This window comes from Ambystoma mexicanum, chromosome 1q (assembly GCF_040938575.1).
Source record: "Ambystoma mexicanum isolate Mex_15411 chromosome 1q, UKY_AmexF1_1, whole genome shotgun sequence".
NCBI classification, from domain to species: Eukaryota; Metazoa; Chordata; class Amphibia; order Caudata; family Ambystomatidae; genus Ambystoma; species Ambystoma mexicanum.
The window spans coordinates 250006719-250034583 of record NC_090922.1 but is presented as its reverse complement, the minus strand read 5'-3'; the positions used below and the strand labels follow the sequence as shown (position 1 = coordinate 250034583).

At 46.9% G+C, this 27865-nt stretch overlaps 1 protein-coding gene across 1 annotated transcript in view; it reads right to left on the bottom strand.

The window, feature by feature from the left end:
- Nucleotides 1–27865, bottom strand: part of KMT5C (lysine methyltransferase 5C) — a 561873-nt gene that overhangs the window by 496009 nt on the left and 37999 nt on the right. The window lies entirely within an intron of this gene.

Below are 27865 nucleotides of genomic sequence, written 5' to 3'. Positions count from 1 at the left end.
CTACAACGATAGGATCTCAAATGCCACCTCTGAATCAAGAGTGGTTTGCCATTTTCAAAGAACTGCCCCCCCCCCCCCGTCAACCAACAGAGAAGAAGTCTTCAAAGACGAATCCTGGCGCACCAATGGTCAAACTGCAATGATTAATAAAATTGAACTCATACAAAAAGAAGATCAGCAAACACCTCAATGACCTAATGACCTTACCAAAGAACACATGCCTACGTATGATACCACCAGCACAATCACTAAAGAGAAAAAAAACTCTTCTCCTTCAAGGAAGTTACAGAGACAGAGGTATTGGATATCATCCGTAAAACCAAACCGTCCAAGTGTAAAGGCGATATCTGCCCAGCCAATCTTGTCAAAGATTGTGCGGCCTCTCTAGCCAAGTTCCTGACATCATTCCTTAATGCTTCTTTCAATACCAACACAGTCCCTGCCTGCCTTAAAAAGTTGTGGATTCGACCACTACTAAAAAATTTTTTTAAAAACCTAGCCTAGACCCTGAATCTCCCAACAATTACAGACCAATCACCACGGTCCCATTCTTGATGAAAACATTGGACAAAGTGGCTTACACTGAAGTTCAGCAGTTCTTGGAAGCAAATAACATCTTGGGCAACAGGCAATCTGGGTTCTGACCCGGGCCATGGGACTGAGTCTCCCCTACTGGATCTCAAGATCGAACTAAGTGACCTAATGGACAAAGGCAAGCCTGCACTACCTCTAGATTTGTTGGCTGTATTTGATCTCATGGACCACAATAGGTTGTGTAAACATCTCAAACTCTGCCCACTTCTCCCCAGAAGAAGCCACTGCATGGATCTCTTCATTCCTTAAGGGGAGACTTATGAGGGTCTTCTCAGACCAGGCATGCACAGCACCAACCACCATACACTGTGGTGTCCCACAAGGATCGAGCACCGCACCTACTCTATAAAATATCTTTACCCTTCCTCTTTTCAATGACTTCGATGATCTCGGCATAGCATACACCAACTATGCCGACGACACCAAAGTCCTACTCCCTCTCACCAGCTCTTATGAACATGATGCAGCAGCCTTAGCCAACATTTACGTAGTCATTCAGACATGGATGGCAGCGAATGGCTTATGTCTCAACAGAGACAAAACCGAGATCCTCTTGGTAGGCTTCAAAGACACGGCCAACAAACCTGACCCACAAATCAACAGTTTCAACATTGAAAATACACCTATTGCGGTGTCACCTGCAGTCAAAACTCTAGGGGTATTTATTGACTCCTCTGTCCAGGACGCGCCAATTCAGTGCCATTGCATCCTCTGCAGCACTCACCACAAAAATCAATGTGGTCAAACCTTACCAGTCAACCACAAACCGCCTTGCAATAGCCAGAGCTACAGTGGGGGCTAAACTTGACTAGTGTAATGCCCTTTTCCTGGGTACCTCCTCAAAAAAAACCATCCATAGGTTACAAGTTACTCAAAACAATGCCCTCAGAGCTGCACTGAGCATCCCTAAAAGGAAACATCTATCTCAGTCAAGCAGAGATGTACACTGGCTACGAGTCAAAGAGCGCATTCTTTCCAAAACCATGGCCACCACACATAAGTGCCTCTCCCGCAAACCTCCCGCAAACCCTCCCCCCCCCCCCCCAACTATCCGAAAAAATAATTCCTGTCACATCTGCCAGACCCATTCGCTCAGAGCACTCCAACATAATTTACGTCCCCACCTTCAAATGAGCCAACGCTGGAGGCTCTAGCTTCCAAAATCTAGAGCCCAAAAACTGGAACGCCCTGCCCACAGCACTCAGAAATGTAGCAGCATACACAGTCTTCCGTAAAGCACTTAAAACCAAACTGTTCAATTAATCTGTTACTGTCATGTGCCCATCGACACCGCAACCACGTTCCCCTGTAACCAAGTGTCATGATTCCTGCCCCTCATGTCACCAGCCCTCCAAGATGTCAGGCTGGAGCCAGGCCACGATCACCTACATGGCCCTCAAGGGCATCTCCATCCCTCCAAAGACCCACTTGGAGTCAGACTTGGCGCTTGTGGCACCAGACACACACACTCCCATAGGATAACATTGGGGATTGGACTTGTAGTGCATTGATGGGGACAAGATGGATGCCCCCACATATTTCGGTTCCCAGAACTGCATGTGCGGTCTAGTCTTTTGGGTGTGGTTCAGCCCAGACGCACCTGGGATACCCAGAGACTATTTAAGCCACACCCAGGCTGAGAAACATGCTTTGCGTTTTCTGCACCTGCAGCGTGACACTCACCGTGTTCGGATCAGTCTCCAGTAGGCCTGCATCTTTCTTCTGCGCTCAGCTCCTGCAAGAACATCGTTAGGAACAGCCTTACCTTGCGGCGCTTCCGCCCATCAGTCATCGCTCCTTCTGTTCTGCAGGCATCTACGGCGGTGTCATTCCCATCCCGCCACGCTGCTTCCTAAGGAAAAGGGAAAAGAACAGAAAGGCATTAGTAAGCATTCTGCAAATCTTCGCTTATTTTTAAATACTGTACCAGCTTCAAACGCTTACATGAATGCCAGCCGCTCGCGGGAACTCTGTCTCCGGAACTTCTCATCCATCTGCAAGAGGGAAAAGACACTCCAGGTTAGCGTGGAAACATCTAGAGGCGCCGCATACCGCGCTTACCCACCGCATTTGTTCTTCATAACCGGCATCCACGCTGAAAACGTCACGGCACCTAAAAGACACAGAAAAAGAACTCAGTTCAATGCAAATACGAAAGGGGTGCATCGCGCATTGGGCTCTCGCTCACCTTCAGCGCTACTCATCTCAGCAGCATGCCGCCATCCCCGGACGCCGGCCATCATCTAAGGAAGGAAAGGAACGAAGTTAGATAATTGTTCAAAAGACTCATACTTACCTGTCGGACTCTTGCCAGTGAAGTAACTTGGCGCATCAATCAACGCGCCCCTACGCTGAAGGCAGGACAGAGAGCACACAATCCAAGAAAACAAGGTGAGCTGTGGATGAAAGGGAAGGGTTGGACCCCGCGGAAGAAGGGGTTCAAGCACACAGAGACAATATGGAGTTCAACTCTACCAATCCTGTGTTTCAGGCCCAGTCTCCAGTCGAATAGCCTCCAGGGAAGGGTTCAAGGTCGTAAGAGGTCAGAACAGGCTGAGTGACGTCCCCTTAGATACCAGCTGAGCGTTACACTAAGGAACATATTGCCAACCCAATCTTTTAACTTGTAATTCTACTGTATGTTTGTATCCATTATTGTCTACTATGGTCTTCAATGGTCATTCTTTGTACTACTCTCGCAACGAAGTAAGCCTACTGTAACAGTGCCACAAGGCCTAAGGGCAGTTTGTGCGTTTTATTAATGTGAATACAGAAATAAATAAAGAAGACTGCCTTGATTAACGACAAGCTCAAATAGTTCCCATGATGAGGTGTTTTGGGTGTAGAGGGGCAGAAACTGGGTGGGAATAGCCATAGTGATTAGCATGGCCAAGGCCCGTCAATGGGTGGGCAAATTTCCAAACTCCTAAAAGCTTTGTGCCCCTCCTCATATGCCATTTCTCCCTATCTGTACACAAATGCAATTCGGCTTACAGGTGGCGAAGATAGTCCAAACTAAGAATAGATGACCCCTGACCTTTCCCCTGGGGAAGTATGGTTAAGACCATTGCTTACCCTCTTTACCAGTCCATACAGATCAGTGAACCCCACATCCAAGATTCTACAACACTGCAATTACTGAAATAGAGAGATCACACTAAGATCACAAGTTCAAATTCCTTCCTTCATGCAGATCAAGACAGACTTACACCGTCCTGCAATCCTACTTGGGGTTTATATAACCATACACATTAACGCAATATATTCAGTAAGCTAGTGTTCATAGAGCCTAACATGGTAGTACCCAGAATATAATTACATCTCCACTTCAAATTCTTAACCTGCGTTTTCCCTACGCACACTTCTTTACACGCCCAAATCTTCCGCTGACACAGCTAGGTGGCTGGCTCAGCAAATTTCATCTTTCACATCCTACAGAAATGGTTTCTTGTAAACTATATGGTTGGAAGACTCCAAACTACAAGGGCCTGCTTAAGAACATCTCAAGCTCACCATGCAACTGCACACTACATATTTCTGGGACTACGCATATCCAGGTCTAGATACGGCCGTGCACGTTAAGCAATTTTTTAAACCATGCACACATTCATCTATGTTGCTCTAGAAAGGACAAGTTTACTCCCTAAAAATAAGCAAATACTCCCCAAAAATTATAGGGAGTAAAAATGCTTGTGGATCTAGCTCCAGTATATGTGAAATTACTTAAATGAACAGGCAGGGTTAGAAATTGAGGGAAGCTGGGAGCTATTTAGCTCCTATTTGTAGCCTAGATCAGCCTGGTTTGCTTGACACCAACAGCTACGTTGTTTCCCCAGGCCAACTGATGCAAACAAATGCACCTATGTGAATTTAACACTCTGCGTTGGGACAAATCTATATGTCTACTAGGTCTTATGGATAATTGCAAGGCCTCTACCAGTCTTCCCCTGGCAGTCCTTGTGTTGGATACTGTAGCCTGTGGGGTTGCAAGATTATGCCTCATTTTCCAGTGAGGCATCTTCCTGGGTTCACTCATTTCTGACCAATCGGAAGGCCAGCATTCATTATAAGGACGCCATGGCAGATGGCCATGTGCTGTCGTGTGGTGTACCACAGGGGTCATGTGTGTCTCTGACTCTGTTTAACATCTTCTCCTTGCCTCTCTTCGAGTTGTTGGACTCAGAAGGCATAAAATAAGCCAACTATGCAGATGATACAAAGTGCCTTATTCCACGCTCAGGCAATCATACTCAGGACTCCGTCAATAAAAGCCGCCTACAACCATATACATACCTGGATGTTGTGTAACGGGTCGACACTCAACCAACACAGGTTTGAATCCCGATCCCACACTTAGAAACCACTTGTTGGTATTGAGCACATTATAAATTAACAATAAAATAGAAATAAAAAAAGCCAAAACAGAAATTATGATCGTCGACACTGCACCTAAACTACACAAAACTGGACACAGCGTACCGTTCCTTCCAAATTGATGACTGTACTCTGGCGACTCTCACCAAAGTCAAGACTTTGGGAGTAGTTCTTGACTAAGAGCTTTACTATGAAAGCCCACATCAGTATCCTCCTACTATATTAAACTACTAGCCCAAATCAGACCATTTCTTGACTCATCCAACTGTGCCACTGTTGTGCGTGCCATCATTGATCTCTGCTCCTGGGTATAAGGAAAGGTGAACTACACCGCTTCCAGGTGGTGCAAAATATGGCAGTTGGGTAGTCAAGGGGCTGCGACAATCTGCTCACCTTTCAGTTGCTAGGAGGTCCCTACATTGGCTGCCCATTGGAAAACGGATTACCTTAAGGACTTTGTGTACTACCCATTCCCATCAGGATGGGAAAAGTCCACTCTACCTCTCCAACCAGCTCTCGTGGCTCCCGATTAGGCAATTATACATCAAAAAATTCCTGCTTGCAGGGGTTCCCCCAAGGATAAGCTGGCTTTAGTGTCAGATGGGTGTTTTTATGTGGCAGTGCCATGCTTGTGGAATGGCCTGCCTCCGGACTGGAGATCTTGCCATTCTCTAACCATATTCAAGTGCAGACTGAAGACTATTCGGTTTGAATAATTAAAGTCTTTCTGTCCCTAAAGTCCACTGATTTCTACTGCCCGACTAGTTTATTGTTCTATGTAAGATTGTTTTCTGTCTCAGCTTCTCTATGGCTATGGGATTTGTCCCAGCACTTTAGAAAAAAAATAAATAAATATGTAAGCCTGTTAGGCAGAATCGTGTGCAGTTCCCTTAGGGAGCACTACAAAAGATTAGGACTACAGGTTAGAGTCATAAATCCCCTTTGGTATCAGTCTGTACCACAAAGATTTAGTTGGTAGCTGTGGCCGAGCAGTCAGACTTATCTCAAGAGGGAGATGAGCAGTGAGGGTGCTGTGTAACACACGTGAATAAAGATGGTTCCTATGGGGTTGAGAAAGATCCCATATGCATTACACAAAAATAGCCTAGAACACACATAGCAAAAATGTGTAAGAGTGGGAAAGAGAGTCTCACTCTTAGCAGGTAAAAAGAAACAAACCCTTCAAATACAGCAAAGCTGCTGGGGGGCTCTATAGGTAAGGGAACTTAGCCATAGAATGAGAATTCTCCCTAACAAAGCCTTAGGACAAATCTATGTGATAAAAGTATAAGGGGTCCGAAATAATGGACAAAATGATACATTTGCATCTTATGTGGAAGTTAGATTTGCAGACGGTATGTGCCATCTCTTCCAGTGGTAGCCATGATCAATCGTTAATGATGGATTCCCAGGAGCTGCTTTGAGTTCCAGCTTAACCAACCTGAATTTCAATCCATGCTTATTTTACGAGCAGGGTGCAAAATGTGCTAACTATTATCTAGTGACAATTGACTTTTTGCAAGAAACGGTGTGCGTTGCAACCATCACACCCCTTTATTGTCGCATTCAGTCCTTCACAGTGGCCTGGGAGGATGGCTCAGGGACAACACGTTCTTCAAAGCAAGACAATACAGAGAAACACTCAATCCGGGTCCCATGCTTTGAGACAGGTACCCGGTATTAAGAGTTGAAAATGAGCAGGGGGAAGAGGATGGGTAAGCAAGAAATAGATGTTACAAAGACAAGGAGAGCAGGATGCAGCAGGGGAAGACTTTTGTGATAGCATGGGTATATATGCCAGTCCCATTAGGTAAACCAAAATTCTGCAAAAGGGTGGAAGCAGCCATTTCCTATAGTAGTGCGATATTTAGGTTGTGTTTCCAAGGCAGATTTAGAACATTGTAAGCTAGTACACAATGTAATATTGGATGCATTAGAAGCTCTACAGTGTGTTCGGCCAATCCTGGAATTTTGGTGGCTTATTTGCTCCGGCACCTCTATACATTATACCCCAGGTCAAACTGAGAATGTTAATTCTGCGACTACCAAGCCTGAGCGTTGAGTGGCGTGGTCAAGAAAAGACTGTATAGTGGTGAATGCTAATGGCAACAGGTGCTAATGGAATGGAGCAGCCAACCACTACAGCAAAATTGACAATGTCAAAAAGGTTGAGAGTTTGCTTCAGGTCATGCTAGACTTTATATTAGTCCACAGTGAGAATGGATGGTTGGTGCCTTACTTGGGAGTGGGCTATCAATGTATTGTAAAACAGAGCTATATACAGAGCGAAAACATCCCCCATGCTCCCTACGCACGATGTGTTCATTGCACCGTGTGAAAGGTGGATGTTCGACAAACGGAGAGAGAAGGGCCAGAGTGGTGTCCTTCTGTATGCAGTAAAAGTGTGGGTGGAAGCCTTCAAACACGTTATGTTATGACAAAGTTACTCACTGTGGTGACTACCTTACTCCTAGTCCATAGTCCCCTTTCCTCAATACTTGTGGGACATTACATCCATCAGGACGGGACCGGAGCACTTTAAGCATAAAAAAAAAAGGACTTTGTCTTTTTTTTTTACATGGGGCCACTGAACGTGACCGTAGCCTCGCCCTCCTGAGCTCCGCCACGTGCATCGCTCTTCAGTCCTTTTCTATCAACAATAGAGGATACTTATTAGAGGGGACGGCGGGAGGGCATATGGAGGAAAGGGATCTATGGACTAGGAGTAAGGTAGACACTACGGTGAGTAACTTTGTCATACTCCTACGTCCCATCCCTACGTCACGTACACTTTCCTCCATACTTGTGGAAGATTCCCAAGTACTGACCATAGGAGATATGGGTGAATGGAAATTCCCTTAATGGAACACATTTTTAAGAACTGCCTGGCCAAATTGGGCATAAACCCGGGAGCTCAGGTCAAGACAGTAATGTCTGCAAAAACTGATGGTAAAGCCCACATAGCAGCCTTGGCTATGGACTCCCAAGGGACGTATTTTTGGAAGGCAACAGCAGCCGCCTTGCCATGGACCAGATGTGCACGAATGCCCTTTGAGGCTGAAAGGTTTACATTTTGTAGGCCTCAGAAATACATGAAGCCATCCGAGAGATGGACACTTTCGAGGCTGGTTTCCCTCTTGGGTCACCAAACGCAACAAAGAGTTGTGGAGAACTTCCAAGTTCGCTTGTTCTGTCGGGGTAAACTTCAGAGCACGTCTGACATCTAGATTGTGTAAAACCTTCGACATTGTTGGTGTAGAAGAGCTTGCCAAAATGGCAGTTTCAGGCCGCATGGGTTGAAATGCCATTTTGTCAGTGCCTGAAGTGATCTGTGTCGCAGGTTGTAGGGAGGCCATTGTCTCTACAGGTATTGTAGGGGCTTATGGAACGGTTTTAGCCCTTTCTAAGGGAAACTCGGCAGATCTGATACTCGCAGACCTGGAGCACCTTTTAACCCTTTTAGATTCTGCGGAAGAATTAGCCCTCAGTGAGGGAACCTCGGCAGGGCCGTTGCTTGAAGACTTAGGGCCTTTGCCCTCTTCCTTTGGCCCTTCTGCAGGACCGGTACAAACAAGATATTTTTGGTAAGCTTAGGTGCATGCCTTGTAGCCCAAGCTCCTAATGGAGCTCCTCGATTCTGCTGGTCTTTGAAGAGCCCCTGATTGGGGATCCCCTGGGTTTTACCCCAGTACTTCAGTCACTTGACAGGAAACCGAGACTAGGCTCGGTTAGGTTAGTCCCAGACTGGAAAAAACCTCAGGAATTATCCCAGTTGAAGCAGCCCCAGAAACATTGGACTTAGTCTTAGTCCCCAGATGGTGAACCTCAGATGAAATTCTGGCGTTTGCAGTCCCATTTGATCTTCAGAGATGGGCCCCGCCACCAGATGAGACGATATACGTCCTCCCACCAGAGTCTTGTGGGGCCAATGGAAACATAATTTGGATAACTTATCAGGGGCAGGACCACCAGTGTCCTAAGAGGAGGCTGATGACCAAGAGAAAACCCAGCCACTTTGCCTGTGCTGCTTGCGCAGAGGTGCACCAGAGTTGCCTCCTGCCTGGCGTGCTGGACGCTTATGGGATCCTCTGAAACCCAAGAAGGACCTTGTCTGGGTCCCGGACCTCTGCATATAGGCTGCATTAGCTGGGTGTTTGGCAATGACCGACAAAGATATAGCCGTTTAGCGTGCCTTTGTTTTATTGGTCCTGGGAGGATAGCTCAGGGGCAACGGGCTTGCCTTGGAAGCAAGTCGACGGAGCAACACAGGTTCGATCCCCAGGTCCCCGCTTAGAAACCTCTGGGTCTTAAGCGCGTTATAAATAACCTATCATATCATAGAGTTCCTCGTTGGTGGAGGAGTGAAACAGCTCATCACCTTCGATGGGAAGATCCAATACTTTATCCCGAACCTCCTTCGAGAACTTTGTAGTATGCCACCGGCTTGGCAGGAGATGTGTACTTCAACCAAAAGGCCCAGAGAATAAGTGTCTACAAGATGGACCGCGGCCTCCAGCATGTCGTGACATCGGATAGGCCCTATTTAAAATCGTGCAGCCTGTCCTGAGATCTAGACCGCGTGGCAGCGGAAACCGAGCACGCCAATCCATTGGAGGCTGAAAAAAAAATTCCTCTTGTCCACATTCAGTGGAAAATGCTGCTCAGCCGAAATGTAGGCCCCTCTGCAGCAACCATTGAGAACGTTGGTGCGAAAGAGCTCACATTGCCGCCTGAAACCACGTGGGTTGAGCCGCCATTTTGTCACTGCCCAAGGTGAACTGCATGAAAGGTATCAGTGAGGTTTTCGAGGCTTTGCATCCATCTTAGCCTCGTGAGACGGAGTACTGGCCAATCTAGAGCCCTTTTGATGTCCCAAGATTTTGCAGAAGAATTGGTCTCGCTGAGGGAAACTCGACAGAGGTGGTACTGGCAGATCTAGACTGCTTTCGAGCTCCTTTGGATTCTGCAGAAGAGTTAGCCCCCGACGAGGGAACCTCGGCAGGGCCTGTACTTAAAGCCTTTAGCATGGTTGGTTCGACCACAAGACCGATTATAAATATAGCCCTTAGTAGGGGATCCTCAGGGATAACCCCTGTGCCTTTAGTCACTGTACAGGAAACTTCGAGACTTGGCTCGGTGCACTTAGTTCCAGACTTAGAAACCTCAGGAATAACCCTGGCTAAACAACCCCAGATAAGTAGGGCTTAATCTTAGCCCCCCCACACTCCCTACGGGGAACCTCCGATGAATATCCGGTCTTGACATGTTTTAAAGTGTTATCCTGCGCCTCCCGGGTCTTCTCTATTGGAGAAAGCAGGGGCAGAGGAGGAAGTTGTGGAGGAGGCCCAGCAGGAAGAGGTGGAGGAGTTGGCACCAGCGGGACTACGTAGGAACAGCCAGGGCAGAGGGAGGCACAGGATGTTCCGAGTACATTTCCCTGAAAGGGCCCCTGAAGTATGCCCTCATGGGATCCGACTGGATGAGCATCTGTACCTTCCCGGAAAACGTCTCAGATAAAGGTCTAGGCGCAGGAGTACGCAGAGGCCACTCGTGAAGGGCATACCCCCATGAACGCAATGAGGATGGCTGCCACGAGGGACCACCACCGGCTGGATCCACATATCATTGGCGCAGAAACAGGAGGGAGCGAAACAGCAGAAGGCGGCGGTACCAGAGCATGCCAAGCGAATGAGGGGCGGAACAGGTTTTTGTTGTCCATATAGCGTGGAAAAGGCTGCTGAGCCCCAAAAGAAATGCTCCTAGCACCAGCCGCTGTGAACGTAGGTGTAAGGGAGGTATCCAAAATAGCCGTCGTGGACCATGGAGTTGGGCAGCCATTTTGTTCGTGCCTGTGGAGAACTACGTCACACGGGGACGTGAGGCAATCATCTCGACAGGGCAAACAGGGGACTTAACTAACACTTTAGTCTTGAAACAAGGATCCTCGGCAGAGCCAGTACTGGCAGGCCTAGGATGTTTACCGGACATCTTAGGAACTGTCCCAAAATTAGCCCCCAACGGAGGAACCTCGGCCGAGCCGGTAGTGAAAGGGCCTGTGGTCCGTGACCGCCTTCTTTGCCCCCTCGACAGAGCCCGTACCACCAAAACCCTTAATGTGTGAAGATTGAGGAACGTACCTAACCGGCAGGACCCTCAAAGAGGAACCCTCAGCTCTGTCGGTACCAGAATTAGCTGCAAGAAGGGGAACCTCAGGACTCGGCCCGGGATGTCTAGCTCCTTCAAGAGGGGCCTCGAGCCGTGACTCGATGTGGAAAACTCCAGAAATTGAGACCTCAGGGCGAGCCCCAGTATCCTGAGTTCCAGAAGAACCTGGGTAAAACTTAAGCACCCAAAAGGGTGAGCCTCGGAACAGCGTCCAGTACTGGCAGGTCCACTAAAGGAACCCTTGGAACAACCTCCGGTACGCCCATTAGGCCCCTTTGCGGAGCACTTCAGGGATGCCCCTGGTAACAGAGCTACTCGAGCCCCTCCCAGTCCTGGTAGACCCCTGGCCGGGGTGCCCTAAAAAGTAAAGAACTTACCAGGCGTTTCAGATGAGGGTCTAGGCACCGAGATGGGTAGAGGCCACTCGGAAGAGGCATACCACCAGGATCGCAAAGAGGTTGTTTGCCCGGATGGTCCCACAAAAGGAGTAGGCAACACACATCTGTGTTGTAGGCGATTAGCCGAAAAAGACCCAAGAAAGGTCCAGTTGATAAAACCAAACCCAAGGATTACTGTGGTATGGACTGTAGTGTATTGATGGAGTGGAGAACAAGGCTGTGACAGAAGACAGAAGGATAGAGAGAAACAGAGGTACTATCCCTGCCTAATGTGCACTCTCAACTAGGTTGCCGTGCTACAACGCCGGTCTAATAGTGACAGAATAAGAATTAAATTACCAACTTCTATGATGTGTAATACATTCAGCCTTGTAAGTCCAATACCACTCCCCTCCAGATTAGTATAATTCGGAAGAGACTACAAGTAAAGAAAGAAGGGAAGCACACCATGGAGAGAAAAGAGGATAAATTCTTCCTCTTTAGAAACTCGTGTGGCATCTAATAGGATAAACAATTCTTTAATAACCCATCGATTGTCACACTGACCCTGGGTTGCTAAGGTTAAAATGACAAACAAAAGGAAGAGGATAGATTCCTATTCCGACAACAACAAAGACAATACAGTCACCACTTTCCATACGGAACTTATTTTTACTAACGGGAAGTGGGACAATATAAAACGGTTTGCTCAAGCTAAAAAATAGGCAAATCGGTGCCTTTTTAGATGTAACAAACACCGTCGACCGGTTTCAGTAGCCTAACTTTGATAAAGCCACATTCATCATGACAGTCTAAGCTTCCTCAAAAGCTGGTATATTTCGTAACTCGCAAACCAGTCTGTGAGAAAGATAAAAAACGTTAGATGGAGTAGTACGTTACCACCTTGCCGTTGGTGTCATAGGACTGGAACAGTCTAGGAAAGAACCCTTAATTTTCCTTTTCCGATCTAAAGTGGAGTATGACTCGAATTACGGCAAAGCTATACTGAGCAGTCCACGTGCTGTACATTTGTTAGCACCTTTAACGGGCTCTTTCCCACAGAGCACAGCACAGAGGGTGCTGTGCAGCACAGAGCACAACACAGAGGGTGCTGTGTAACACACCTGAATAAAGATGGTTCCTATGGAGGTGAGAGAAACCCCATAGACATTAAACACAAAAATAGCCTAGAACACACGTAGCAAAAAAATGCCTAAGAGTGGGAAAAAGAGTCTCACTCTTAGCAGGAGAAAAAAACAAACCCTTCAAATCCAGCAAAGCTGCTGAGGGACTCTATAGGTAAAGGAAATTAGCTATAAGATGAGAATTCTCCCTAACAGTCAGGATATTTCGGTTCCACCTCTAGTTTCAGTACTACTTCACCAAAACACTTCAGTGATGCTTGAAGTGCTTCTTCATAAGCTTTACCCCACCACAGTTCATAAACAACATTCACCTGGTTTACTCTAATGCCAGGTTTACCACTACTACCACTCTCTGTTCTGGTGTACTCCCTTGCCAGAACCACACCAATTATTTTACAAATGTCCTTAAACCTGGTATCTTCATCTACCAGTCAAAACAAACTAATGCAGTTCTCTGTTCAGTTCGGCCTGTAAAGAACCAATTGGCACAGAGTTCTATGGTCTGGTATACTCCCTTGGCAGACCAAACTACTATCTCCAAGTACTTCTGTGTTAAGGACCAACATCAAAAGTATTGGCAATGTCTTCTACTTCACACAATTAGGTTCATGAACTTTTACCAGAAACAAGAATCACACTGGTGCTATTGACTACACCTATGCATGTGCCACACGCTAGACAGTCAATGATCTCCTCCTCCTGGACCTTTGTCAGAAGGGTATCCCTCCTACCACTCTTGTTCCACCTCTGTATTATTAACCAAAGCTGATCTCTTTCTCCTTCACACTTCTGTGGCAATGTATGTTTAAACCATCTTAACATCCTCTACTCGGGGGCAATATTTGTCACAAAACACTCAATGATCTTCTTTTGGATTGGGTAATACTGGTCGTTTATCAAGTGCCTTAATATGAGTCTCCGATAGCTTTGGCAATATTGGTTTGCGTTCTCTTTTTGATGTGTTGCCCATTTGTGTGCTTGCCTTCTACTGTAACCCAACATATAAGTCACAGCCTTTGATTTGGCTGTTTAAGTTATTATTATTGAGAAGTGAACTTCAAACATCTTATCAGCTCCTGAATCTCTCAGGAACAGCTTCTGTTCTGGCGATCAAGGAAGCCCTTTTGCAAATGGTGGCACCAACCAGTAATGTGTATCGTCATGAATTAGAGGGTTAAAACTGAGCCCAGGAGAAACACCCATTGAACTAGGAGAAAAGATTTTTTTAAACAGAACTCTCCCTATGGTCAAGAGACAAAACATTAGCGGAAGTACTGGGTGAGTTAGTTATAGAACAGTTCATAAATTCTTTACCGCCATCTCTGAAAAGGACCGTCTTACAGCTCAATACACTCACTCAGCCTCTGGTAATTGAAACTGCACATAATCATGCAGCAGCAAGCCAGCATTTCCATTGCTTGCACCGGAGCGATGGAAAAAAGGAGGGTTGAGGGGCTACCTGTCCCTATCCCTCTTTACAGGATAGGACAGGAACCTTTCTAAGAACTAGCGAACCTTACCTCAGAGAAGGAGCAGATAAAAAGGCCCGAGTTCTGGGGTAAGGAAGAAATAAAATGAGAACAAGCCCATCTCACTTGTTTGCTTCTCTTGTAAAGAGCCCAGACTTCTAGCTCAAAACTAAAAGAAAGAACCGATGAAAAATTGATGTTTACTAGATTAGGAATGGGAAGAACAGGGAGAAGAGATTGAAACAAGGAGTGCATGTTACTGTGACATCCCCTCTACATCTAAACATGAACCCGTTCTGGTCAATGGGATGGCAGTACGCAGACCACAATGAGATCTGACTTGGTCCCCCTTGATAACATCAAACAAGGGAAAAAGGGTTTGAATAACCTGTGTGCATGGGGATCAAACAAATCTACCACAGATCCCCATCTCCATCCAAATTCAGAATAGTGATACCATTATCCCATCCGCAGTGATACAAGGTTTACCGGAAGAGCTAATAGTTGGAAGAGATTTTTGAAGGTTCTCCTCTCTCATTCAAGACATTCAAAATGGAGGCCCCAAATGTTCTCGTAGTTACCATTGGCAGGAAGGGCCTTTCCATGTGGACTCGGAAATCTGGACTTGGCCTACAGACCAGGGGAACAAACAAAGAAAATCCCTTTCTTTCCAAAAGGCCCTACATTAGGTGGCAGGTGTTCTTGGGGAAGGGCATGTGAGAAACCTATGTGTATTCTCCCATTAAGTGTAACGCTCAACTGACTCCCACGGAGGCGCTGGCCTGGATTGCTGTGGCCTCTTCTAGGGTGATGCGCAAGACTCGGAAAATGGCATGGACCGGACCCCCAAATCTGGCTTGTCTGGCTCGTAGAAATATCCTTCTGTGTGTGAAAAGGGAGTATTAACAATCTGCGGGATAATGCGTAGGCCTCCCACTCCCCTTCTCACCCTCCACGAAACCCTTCTGCGATTCCCCGTGAAGTCTAACCTTAGGGTTTGAAAGGACGAGCTCTCCATCCTGCTTCTGATGCAGGGGCGTGTTGTTATCCAGTTACTTCACTGGATCTCGGATTGGTGAGAGTTCAAGTTCGCTTGACTTTTCCGGTAGGGTATCGTAAGAATTCTGTTGCAAGTTCAAGCTTTAAATAACCATTGTCTGTTTTCTCTATTTCAGGTGCTGAATGAAGATTCCGAGTTAGGGAATGGCACCGTCGAAGGAAAATTCTGGTGAGTTTTTGATGAGTGGTTCCTCTAGTGTTCTTGCATTAATGCACTAATGCTGGTGTCTTTTTTCCCCTTAGGGGCCGGGGTTCGGAAATGCCGAAGATACGGCGCCGACCCGAAGTGAAAAGAGATGTCCGAATAAATATCAGGTAAGTCTTAGATGAGCGTTCCACTAATGTCCTTGCATTCGCTCACTAATGCTAATGTCTTTTTCCCATTAGGGGCCGGGGTTCGGAAATGCCGAAGAAACGGCGCCGACCCGATGTGAAGAGGGATTGACCCAACAGGTTAAGTCTTATGGTGGAAATTAAGCCTTTCTTATTCTCTTCCCTAGCTCACCTTTGTTCTTGTCTTTTTCTCCTTTAGGCGCTGAAATGCGGCGGAAGATCCAGATGGTCGCTGATGGGCAAGAAGGCGCCTAGTAAAGGTGAGTGGAATGCTGCGCTGCAGCGAGCTATGCGATGTGCTTTTAAAAATGAATGTCTTCCCTTTAGGATCGTCGGCGAGATGGCTCTGGAATGCGGATTAAGCAGGTAATGTCTCTTCTTTCTCCTGTTCTCATCTCTTCTCCCTTTACAGGTGTTCCAGGATGCTGTCAGGCGTGGCTGGAGTCCGGATGCAGGAGCAGACACGGTGAGCGTCCAGCTGCTAGGTGCAGAACAACGCAAAGCGTGAGTTGCTGCTTGGCCGTGGCTTAAATAGCCTTCAAAGTAGTTCCAGGTATGTATTCTTCCTCTAAGGTATGTATTCTTCCTCCGGCCACACCCGTGTGGTAAAGTAGTCCCATAGGTAGAATAGTCCCATTCAGGCCTCTAGGTGGCCTGGATGTTGCAGCACGGTCTGCATCAGGTAAGTTCACACCAAGCACTTCTTAACACAAAGTCATCCTTTATGAGCCTGGCGCCTATGGCGCCTGGACTGTTGTCCAACATGAGCCTGCCGCCAAAGGCGCCAGGACCGAGTCCAAAGGGCCCCTACCTGGGGCCGCTGGGACTTCCCTCGGGGACATGATGTCTGCCTCTGGGGTTGCTGGGCCCGGTCTGGCTCCTTGGGGGTAGGCATCATGACAGTACCCCCTCCCAAGGCCCCTCCCAAGGTTGTTCTCTCCGGAGGTTTCGGTTTGTTTGGGAATGTCCGGTGGAATTTCTGTATTAACCGAGGTGCATGTACCTGGTCGCTTGGTTCCCAAGACCTTTCCTGAGGCACATATTATCCTTTCCAATCAATTAAATAGAATAGTTTTGACTTTGACACCTTGGAATCTAATATGTCTTTAACTTCGAATTCCAGCTCCCCATCTACTTGAATTGGTTCTGGTGGTTTAATTAGTCTGGTTCCAGGTTGTACTGGTTTCAACAGTGATACGTGAAAAACGGGATGGATTTGCACGTTAGCTGGTAGATCGAGTTTGAAGGCCACCGGGTTGATTATAGCTTTGATTTGGTAGGACCCTACATATCTTGGATTGAAAGTTCGCGGTCCTTTGAGTGGTAAATGTCTAGTCGCTAGCCACATTTGGTCCCCTATTTGGTACGGAGGTGCTTCACTACGATGTAAATCAGCATTTTCTTTGTACTTTTTCTTGGCTTGCTGTAAATGAGTCGTTGCTTCTTTGAAGGCTCGAGTTGTCGTGGAATGCAAATGATCTACAGCAGGCATTTCAAGACTTTGAGGGGAGTCAAGGTCAGAGGTTCGGGGGTGATGGCCATATAAGGTATAAAAAGGGGTTTGTCCCGTTCCAGAATTGTTATATGCATATTCTGCGATCCAAAGAATGTCTTTCCAATTACATTCTGATTGGTGCAACATACACCGAAGATACTGTCCAAGGGTCTGGTTTGTTCTCTCGGTTTGACCATCGGTCTGGGGGTGGTGACTAGTGGATAGTCGTACATCGATTTGTGCCAGTTGACAACACTTTCTCCAAAAATGGGAAATAAATTGGCTTCCTCGATCAGAGACCAGTATGGATGGAAAACCATGTAAACAAACGACATTCTCAAGAAATTCCTTGGCCAGGATGGAGGCTGAAGGTAACCCCTTTAATGGGATAAAATGGGCCATTTTGGAGAAGAGGTCCACAATCACCAGGATAGTGTTGTATCCATAGCAAGGAGGCAGGTCTGTAATAAAGTCCAGCGACAAGGTGTGCCAAGGTGCCGGTGGGATATCCAAGGGTTGTAAAAGGCCGGCTGGTCTTTTCTTTTGACCTTTATTTTGGGCGCAAACTCCGCAGGACATCACAAAGGATTTTATATCCTTTCGCCAGGAGGGCCACCAGAATTGCCTTTTGATCTTTTCTTCAGTTTTAGCAATACCAGGATGTCCTTCCATTAATGTATCATGATAATGGGCAATAACAAGTTCTTGCAATTCCTTATGAGGCAGAAATAATCGCCCCTGGAAGTAGGGTAGATCATTATTGACGGAAAAGTGTGAACCCTTTTGACTCCATTCTTGCAAGGCTGTAGGGTCTAAAAGTTGTTTAACTCTAGTTTGAATGTCCTCAATAGTTTGTAAAGAGGTCAACCCCAAAATTCTCTGTTCAGGTATAATCAGTAGGGGTTCTAAGCTTGAATTTGTTTCTCCCATCCCAATCTGGGATAAAGCGTCCGCTTTGCCATTCTTGCAGCTAGGTCGGTATGGGATTACAAAATCAAACTCCGCAAACAATAAAGCCCATCGGAGTTGACGTGATGATTGAGCTTTGGCCGTTTTTAAATATTGCAAATTTCTGTGATCTGTAATCACTGTGATGGTGTGTCTTGCGACGAGAAGGTAATGACGCAAAGCCTTGAAGGCGGACTAAATAGCTAACTCCTTGTCGGTGATTGCATAATTAACTTCAGGAGCCGAGAATTTTCTGGACCAAAAGGCTACAGGGTGCAATTGGTTAGTTACAGGATAGCTCCCATGGCTAAGCTGGATGCATCGGTTTCAACAATGTAAGGGAGATCTGGGCGCGGATGTTTCAGTACAGGTGCGGAGGTGAATTTAGTTTTTAGTTCTTGAAAGGCCTGTTCTGCCTCATTAGTCCATTTGAAGCGTTTATTTTTCCTTAAGAGTGCAGTGATGGGTTGAACCACCGGAGAAAATTCTGGGATAAATCTTCGATAAAAATTGGCAAAACCAAGCATGCTCTGAACACCCTTCACAGAGCTAGGAGATGGCCATTTGAGGATGGCGTCCACTTTTCGTGAGTCCATTCGGACTCCCTTTGGTGTCAGGATGAATCCAAGAAACTCGACTTCTGTGGCATGAAAAACACATTTTTCGAGTTTTGCAAACAGTGTGTGCTGGCGCAATTTCTCAAGAACTGCCTTGACATGTTTTCTGTGATCGGATTCCTAAGAGGAGTACACCAGAATGTCGTCGATATATACGATGACACAAACATCGATAAGTTCCCGAAGAACATCATTCATAAAGTATTGAAAGGCAGCAGGTGCGTTGCACAATCCGAAAGGCATCACCTGGTATTCGAAGAGTCCATATTTGGTGCGGAAAGCAGTCTTCCATTCGTCGCCTTCTTTTACACGCACCAGGTGATAAGCTCCCCGAAAATCTAACTTGGTGTATATACAAGCATCTTTTACCTGGTCGAGAAGTTCAGGGATCAGGGGCAGAGGATAACGATTCTTAATCGTTATTTGATTTAGGGCGCGGTAATCAATACAAGTTCTAAGGTCGCCTTCGTTTTTTGGCACGAAGAACAGAGCTGAGGAAACAGGAGACTTTGACGGGCGAATAAAACCATTGGCAAGGTACTGATCTAAATACTGTCGCAAATGAAGATTCTCAGGTTCAGTAAGGGCATAGATCCTACTACAAGGCAGTTGAGCATTGGGTACCAGATCGATTTGACAATCGTACGACCGGTGGGGAGGGAACGTGTTGGCCTGCTCTTTTTGGAAAACGTCTTGGAATTCTTGGTACTCAGGCGGCAGTTGTATTGTGGCGGAGGTTACTGTGGCCAGGCCCATGTTTGGATTTCTTGGATAGCAAGTTTGTGTACAATCAGGAAAGGTTATTCTCTTTGCTCGCCAGTCAATTCGAGGATTATGTGTTTCTAACCAAGGAATTCCAAGAATTACTTGAAACTGTGGGGCCTTGATTACGTCAAACACAATAGCTTCCTGATGTCCATCCTGGCCCACTAGTGTCATTTCTGTAGTAGAATGTGTTACCGGCCCTGAGGCAATTTCGGTTCCAACAACTGTGGTAATGACATCCTTGTTGGTTTTCGGACGGAGAGGGAGATTAATCCTGGAGGCCAATTCACGATCAACATAGTTTCCGATAGCTCCACTGTCGATGTATGCCTTTATAGCATGCAACCGCCGAGGCTGTCTTGGATCCACGAGGACCATTGGCATGATGAAATGCAAGGTCAAAGAGTTTGTTTTCAAGCTCGGCAAGCGGACCTCTATGCTTGTCGGGCTTGGTCGTTTCCCGAATCAGGTTCCGTTAGATTGTTGTCAGTGGCTCCAACCACCTTCTTGGGTGGTTTTACCGGACAATCTCGTAAAAAGTGGCCAGAAGCCCCGCAATAAAGACATAATTACTTCCGCCGCCTTCTTTCTCGTTCCTTCTGAGTTAACGGTCCTTTAACTCCACCGATTTGCATAGGTTCTGAAACGTCGGTACCCTTGGGGTTAGCGTGAGTTTTGATCAACACTCGGGTTTCAAACTTAGATCGATCTGCTTTTCTATTCTGAAGTCTGTGATCAAGTTGGACCACTAAGTCTATGTATTCCGCGCAGGCTTGGGGCGGATTTACAATTTGAGCTAGAACGTCTAAGTTCTCCGCGCAGGCCTCGATGAAATAATGTGATCCTTTTATTTTCTGGCCACCCTGTTTCCACAGTCAACCTATTAAAAGGTGGCGCTGTAGGATAAGAGATCCTGGTTACCTTGTCGTAAGGATAGCAGTTCGTTGTCCAGGGCCTGTCCCTGGGAGTGTCGAGCGAATAATCTTTCCATGCTTGCCTGGAAGCCTTGAAAATCCTGGAGAATTGGGTCATCTTGACTTACCAAAGGAACTGACCAATCGGCAGCACAGCCGCTGAGATAGGAGAATACAAAAGCTACCTTGGTTTGGTCATTAGGGAAGGCCCCAGGTCTGCATAGAAAGTGTAAGCGACATTGGTTCATGAAAACGGCATATTTCTTGGGGTCCCCAGCAAAATGTTCAGGCGGGGCCAGTGGCATATTTCCGGGTAGATTGATTTGTACCGGGTTATTCGAAACCACAGGAGTGGGATTACCCCCGGAACCAGGTAACAGAGTTTGTCCTGCCTGACCTTGCAACAGCTGTTTGGCCAGTTCGTTCCTTGGATAGGATCAGTTCTCTCCTGAGAGTGTTAGTCTCCTGGCGGGCGGAATGTACTTCTGCCCGTAATTCCCCCAAAAGTTGGGCAAGCTGGTCTGTCTCGGAAGTATCCATAGCACCCGGGTAGGAAATTGTAGGTAGGCTTCGCGTTCTGTAATGCTCACCTGACTCCCACGGAGGCGCTGGCCTGGTTTGGATTGCTGTGGCCTCTTCTAGGGTGATGCGCAGGACTCGGAAGATGGCATGGACCGGACCCCCAAATCTGGCTTGTCTGGCTCGTAGAAATATCCTTCTGTGTGTGAAAAGGGAGTATTAACAATCTGCAGGATAATGCGTAGGCCTCCCACTCCCCTTCTCACCCTCCACGAAACCCTTCTGCGATTCCCCGTGAAGTCTCACCTTAGGGTCTGAAAGGACAAGCTCTCCATCCTGCTTCTGATGCAGGGGCGCGTTGTTATCCAGTTACTTCACTGGATCTCGGATTGGTGAGAGTTCAAGTTCGCTTGACTTTTCCGGTAAGGTATCGGAAGAATTCTGTTGCAAGTTCAAGCTTTAAATAAACATTGTCTGTTTTCTCTATTTCAGGTGCTGAATGAAGATTCCGAGTTAGGGAATGGAACCGTCGAAGGAAAATTCTGGTGAGTTTTTGATGAGTGGTTCCTCTAGTGTTCTTGCATTAATGCACTAATGCTTGTGTCTTTTTCCCCTTAGGGGCCGGGGTTCGGAAATGCCGAAGAACAGGCGCCGACCCGAAGTGAAGAGGGACTGACCCAACAGGTAAGTCTTATGGTGGAAATCAAGCCTTTCTTATTCTCTTCCCCAGCTCACCTTTGTTCTCGTCTTTTTCTCCTTTAGGCGTTGAAATGCGGCGGAAGATCCAGATGGTCGCTGATGGGCAAGAAGGCGCCTAGTAAAGGTGAGTGGAATGCTGCGCTGCAGCGAGCTATGCGATGTGCTTTTAAAAATGAATGTCTTCCCTTTAGGATCGTCGGCGAGATGACTCTGGAATGCGGATTAAGTAGGTAATGTCTCTTCTTTCTCCTGTTCTCCTCTCTTCTCCCTTTACAGGTGTTCCAGGATGCTGTCAGGCGTGGCTGGAGTCCGGATGCAGGAGCAGACACGGTGAGCGTCCAGCTGCTAGCTGCAGAACAACGCAAAGCGTGAGTTGCTGCTTGGGCGTGGCTTAAATAGCCTTCAAAGTAGTTCCAGGTATGTATTCTTCCTCTAAGGTATGTATTCTTCCTCCGGCCACACCTGTGTGGTAAAGTAGTCCCATATGTAAAATAGTCCCATTCATGCCTCTAGGTGGCCTGGATGTTGCAGCACGGTCTGCATAAGGTAAGTTCACACCAAGCACTTCTTAACACAAAGTCATCCTTTATGAGCCTGGCGCCTATGGCGCCTGGACTATTGTCCAACATGAGCCTGGCGCCAAAGGCGCCAGGACTGAGTCCAAAGGGCCCCTACCTGGGGCCGCTGGGACTTCCCTCGAGAACATGTCTGCCTCTTGGGTTGCTGGGCCCGGTCTGGCTCCTTGGGGGTAGGCATCATGACATTAAGACCCTGAGAGTCCTCTATTCAGGTGGCCAGCAGAGGGCCATTGCCCCTGAATCGTAACCCTGGGGTGGACGAGCGAGGGAAGCAGGGTTGCCTTTGTGGGAATAGCCCAGGCGAGGCACAGTATTCAGACAGGGTGATAGAAGAGGAGGAAGTCCCCCCAGATGCCTTCATGAGATAAACTGACTCCCGTCACCCTAATTCAGGTCTAATTTGCCATAAGTCCAATCCCGACATCCATGACCCAAGGGGGAGGAAGGAAAGAGTCTGACACAAGGTGGGGAAGGAAGAAAAACCAACTAACACAAAGACAGAAGTCTGACATTAATATCAATTCATCCTCTACCAATGCAGATCACAGGGCAAACCATCAAGACTCATGTTTGTATAATCAACCATAAGGAATATGGAAGGGAGCAACCAGGCTAGAGGGTTTCCCTATGTCCATTGTCGATCCCCTGCTAAAGTAGTAAGGAATAGACCTGTCCTTCAAAACCCTTCCATCACCCCCTCCCCATTTCCAACAAATACTGAGATGAGAAGGAGGCAACTAGGTGCAGTAAAGATTACCCATAGAAACAAAATGGGAAAGGTAAGGGAATCCTACTTTAGAAGGAACTAAAGTTGTCCCACTAATAGAGTCAGGCAGGGTCATGCATTGAACACTGACCATTCACACCCGACTCCACTTGACTGTTTTTGCAACTATAAAAGGTTTAGGTTTTTACAAGGAGAATGAGCTGGGGGTGCTGTCCAGAGCCGAGAAGCTAAGGAGCACAGAGCAGCAGGGGTGGAAGCCAGAAGGAGGACGGTGTGCCGAGATGGTGGCTCAGTGTTTGGAAGGGACTCCAGCGTGGCTATGGCGCCATGCCTCCAAGGAGTCAGAGTATGGCAGCCTGTGTCCTACTGGTGGCGTTCGGCAGAGTGCTCCTTCCCTGAGAACCTATGCAGGCCCAAGAGTGCCTGAGGGGCAGGTGCCGAGACACTGACCTAAACCCTGTGTATCCTCAAGGGACCACCTGTAAACGAGATGCTGCCCAGTGAGTTTCCCCAAGAGTCATTGTGAGAGAAACTCGGGAGCATGCATTCAAATGCAGCAGAGCAGGAGAAAGGCACTGATTTAAAAGCAGAATGAAGTGGAACACAAGTGAAAGTTTGAAAAGCAGAAAGCAAATGAAAGTTTATAAAGCAGAACGAATCGGAAAGGAAGAACAAAGCGAAAAGCAGGCGAAAGTTGGTAAAGCGAAAAACGCTAAGACAGAGGAAGGTAAGAATAAATGATGTACGGAAAGGGTGCGAGTGACCCGCTAAGTAAAGCAAGTGAGCACCAAAGGTGGAAAAGAAACATGTGAAGTGTGCAAGAGGCACAAGAAGGGTGCAAGAGGCATGGGAAGGAAAAGGAAGGTGCCAGGGCACGACAAGGGAAAAGGAATTAACGAAAGACAGTGCAAGTGTGTACAGTAAAGTGAAAGACAGTAAAGGGGTGCAGGAAGAACCTGAAGATGAAGGGATACACAGAAATCAAGTGCAATGAATCAGGAGAGGGAACAGATTAGATTGGTCACGCCTAGAAGGAGCCAAGAACCTGCCGGTTTCGAAAGTCTCCGATTGTACCCCACAAGTGAATTGTGTGTGAAAGAACTGCATATAGGAAAAAAGGTACATCCTGACAGACTGAAATGGTGTTTAGAACCGGAAAGAGGCCTAACAGAGGTGAAACTTTATTTTGTGAAACTGAGAGGCATGAACTTGGGGAAGGGAATCCTGAGAGGTTGAAAGAGGAACTGTGTTATATTTCTTTTGGTCGTGTTTTGAACTTGGACAAGGTAAAGTTTGGGGAAGGGAATACCAAGGAACCAAAGACATTGAAAGTATTTGAGAGTAATGCAAGGACCCTATGGAGAACATCTTATGAACAGTCCTTTTTAATTGATCTAATTTTTGTGACATTGACCAATCTACTCCTGGTGAGAAGACCACCTAAAATCAACCTTGGTTTTCCGATTTTTGTTGAATCACAATTTTTCCTTTTTAAAAACTGCCTAACACATTTTGGTAAGGAGCGAGGGCAAGCATAGGTTTAGACACATTCAGTATACTCTGGGTGCTTCCCAATTGGCTAGTCATGGGGGGCCTGTTTCAAGTGGGAAGAAACCATCTAAGAAACAAAAACACAGGGAAACAGGCTACCCCACCCTTAATCACGCTGGTTCATAGACTTACGCTATGGAAAGCGCTGAAGTACATCAATCATGAGTCCACAGTCAGAAAAATGTAGAAAAAAACCAATATGTTATATTCCAAAATGAAAAACACATTACACAGAACATAATACACTGTGCACCAACATACATCTAAAACATTTAATAAATGTCTCCACTTAGACCTTGACTACACACAACTATTGTATGACCGAAAGCATCCACAATCAACTGAACACCAACATGAAATCTACGTCAAAAGTGTAGGCTTAGTAAATGTGTCAGAATTACCACAGAAAATAATGCATTAGCCCTCTATGATCTAAGAAGAGGCTAACAAGCAACTTATTGTATCTAATCCGTACTATGGTGATGATACTCGGGGTGAAATGTTGCATAGTTACACCCTTGTTTGGTAGGTTCTATCAACTTCTACCTATCTCTAGTACAGAAAAAAAACTGTAACCAACAATCACTTCAATAGAAGAAAGAAAAATGGAGAACTGACTTAATGACAAATGGATCAACCCATTAGTCCAAAAATAAATTCAGTGGTAATTCTGTTACACTCTTAAATGTTTTAGATGTGTGTTGGTGCACAGTGTATTATATTCTGTGTTTTTCATTTTGGAATAACCTGCCACAACCAGCCAAGACCAGGGCCTTGATGAGGCTCCCACCTCCTTAGATGTTAGCACAATTATATCCTACATAGGTTGTAAGCGTAAACGCATACTTCCCAAATTCTTCGCTATCGATACTGACCAAACCCAAATGACAAAAATCCACAGATCTACTACAGCTAACCTAACCCAGCCACTGCCCACTCTATCCACTCCATCTAAGTCAGCCAACATCAAAGGTGGATTCATCAACGCCAGATATTTACTTGACCGTGCCCTTGACATCTCTGACCTGATTACCACTAACCAACTCGACCTTCTAGTGGTGACAGAAACCTGGCTTCATCCAGCAGCCGGCCCAGCACTCTCGCTGGCCACCTCAGAGGGTTTTACAATCTATAGGAAAGAGAACTTCTGCCGAAGAAGGCAGAGTCGCCCCGATTGCTAAATCTTTCCCGTCTTTCAGAGAACACACCCAATACCCTTTTCCGTCAGGTGAATTACTCTCAAACTCTCCCTCCCCAACACCATCCCATTCCATATACTCTACAGACCTCCAGGTCCCCTCCTCTCCTTTGACGAAGACATAGCCCCCCTCTTATCTAGAGACACCAAGTCTCTTCTGGAATGATCATTCTAGCCGATTTATACTTAGGCCTCCATGACAAACCTTACCCAAATGCCATGATCATAAAAAAACACTATTGCTGCCCAAGGCTTCACCCAGCGCATCTACCAGGCCATCCATGACAAAGGCTGAATATTGGATTGGCTGGCTGACTAACCTAATAGCCATTTCCCCTTGCCCCTGGTCAGAGCATAATGTCATTACATCTATTTTACCCAGTCAATCACCCCCTAAAGCTGTACTACACCTTGCACCGGCATCCTTTGCCAGAAATACCGTAACATCAATATCACCAACATACTCTGACTAGTGGGACCGATTACAGAATACAACCGCTGGCCTGGCAACCCTGCCGCTCTAGTAGACCTGTACAACACCACCATCCTTCAAGCCCTGGACAAAATGTCCCCACTCAAGCTCCGCAAACCAAAACCCAAAGCTCACCTTAATTAATGGTTTACTCCTAACCTTAAAGACTTAAGACAAACGCACTGCTGAATCCCATTGGAAAGACGCACCTACCAACACCAATGGACAACTCTTCCTCACCTCGGCTAAAAAATACAAAACAGGCCATTCTCCAGGCAAAGAGTCTCACTTACAACGAGAGAATTGCCAACGCTAAAAATCGGGCCCAAAAGAACACTCAATCCTGAGGGAACTGGAGACCCCTTGAAGCCGGTCCAATCGTCGTCAACAAGGTAGGCGGACCAACTACCGCAGTCGAAGTAATAGTAACTGCAGTAACCAAATGAGTAGGGGAAAAAGCACCCCATTTTATTTTTTATAGAGAAGCCCAGAGGCCTGCGATCTAGAACCACAGATAACCTGCAGCATGCGGGCATTGTGGTAAACTTGTCATCATACTGTCCCACGGAAGATGAATCAAGAGTCTTAGAAAGAGGGATGGGCTTTGTACCCACCAATGCCCACGAACCGGTCACCTTTCACCAAGAGTTCTTCCACTTTATGCGAAAGATTCATCTTGTTCAAGACAGAGAATTTGAGCCCGAGAGCTTGGACACTAGCTTACACAATAAATCAGCCTTTTGCATACCGGTACAAGCGCAAAAGCGCAGAGGCACATGTATTCCAGAGCAGGGTCCTACATGATTTGGACGTGTTCGAGAAAAAATTCAAAGGTAAGGAACAAGTTACTTACCTGTAACTGTTGTTCTCCAGCATGGGTCTGGCATGGATTCACATGCTCATGAATATTCCCCGTTGTCAGGCTGGGAATCCTCGGTAAAGAAAAAACCAGTATCAGTTTAGTTTCTGATCTGTCTTTCGTAGTAATAACCAATCACTGGTCTCTGCGTCATACTGACCACAGCCAATGACTGCCCTCTACCTAAGCACCGCCTCTGGCAGCCATCTTCAGATTTGGAAGCACGTGAAGTGGCAGTATGACCAAGTGAAGAGCCGCAGAGGGGTAGGCGGGAGGGTTCGCATGTGAATCCATGCCAGACCCATGCTGGAGAACAACAGTTACAGGTAAGTAACTTGTTCCTTCTCCAGCATGGGGTCTGGCATGGATTCACATGCTCATGAATAAAGAATACATAGCAGTACACACATGCACAACCACGGGAGGTGGCAAAGGCTCAACATTAAGCATCACATCAACTCAACATTAAGCATCTTACCTCCTCACCAGGCTCACCTCAGGCGAACAGGTTGCGCAGCACTGCTTGGCCGACCCTGGACTCCTCCCTGGAATCCCGGTCGACGCAGTAGAATTTCGTGAAGGTGTGCGTCGACCTCCACGTAGCAGCCCTGCATATGTCCAGCAGGGGCACACCAGATAGGAACGCCGTGGTAGCTGCGATCGCTCTGGTGGAATGGGCTCTCGGACGGCCAGGCAGCGGTCGGTTTGCCAACCGGTGACAGCACATGATACAGCCGGAGAGCCATCTGGAGATGGAAGCCTTCGAGAGAGCCTTCCCCTGATTGACAGGTCCAAAGTTCACAAAGAGTTGTGACGTCTTCCGAAAACCCTTCGTGCGGTCCACGTAGAACTTCAGCGCTCTAGCTACATCCAGCGAGTGCAAAGTCCTCTCAGCCGGCGACGAAGGCGACGGGAAGAACACAGGTAACACCAAGGGTTCGTTGAGATGGAAGTCCGACGGTACCTTGGGCATGAAGGAGGGGTGCGTCCTGAGCACTACCCTCGTG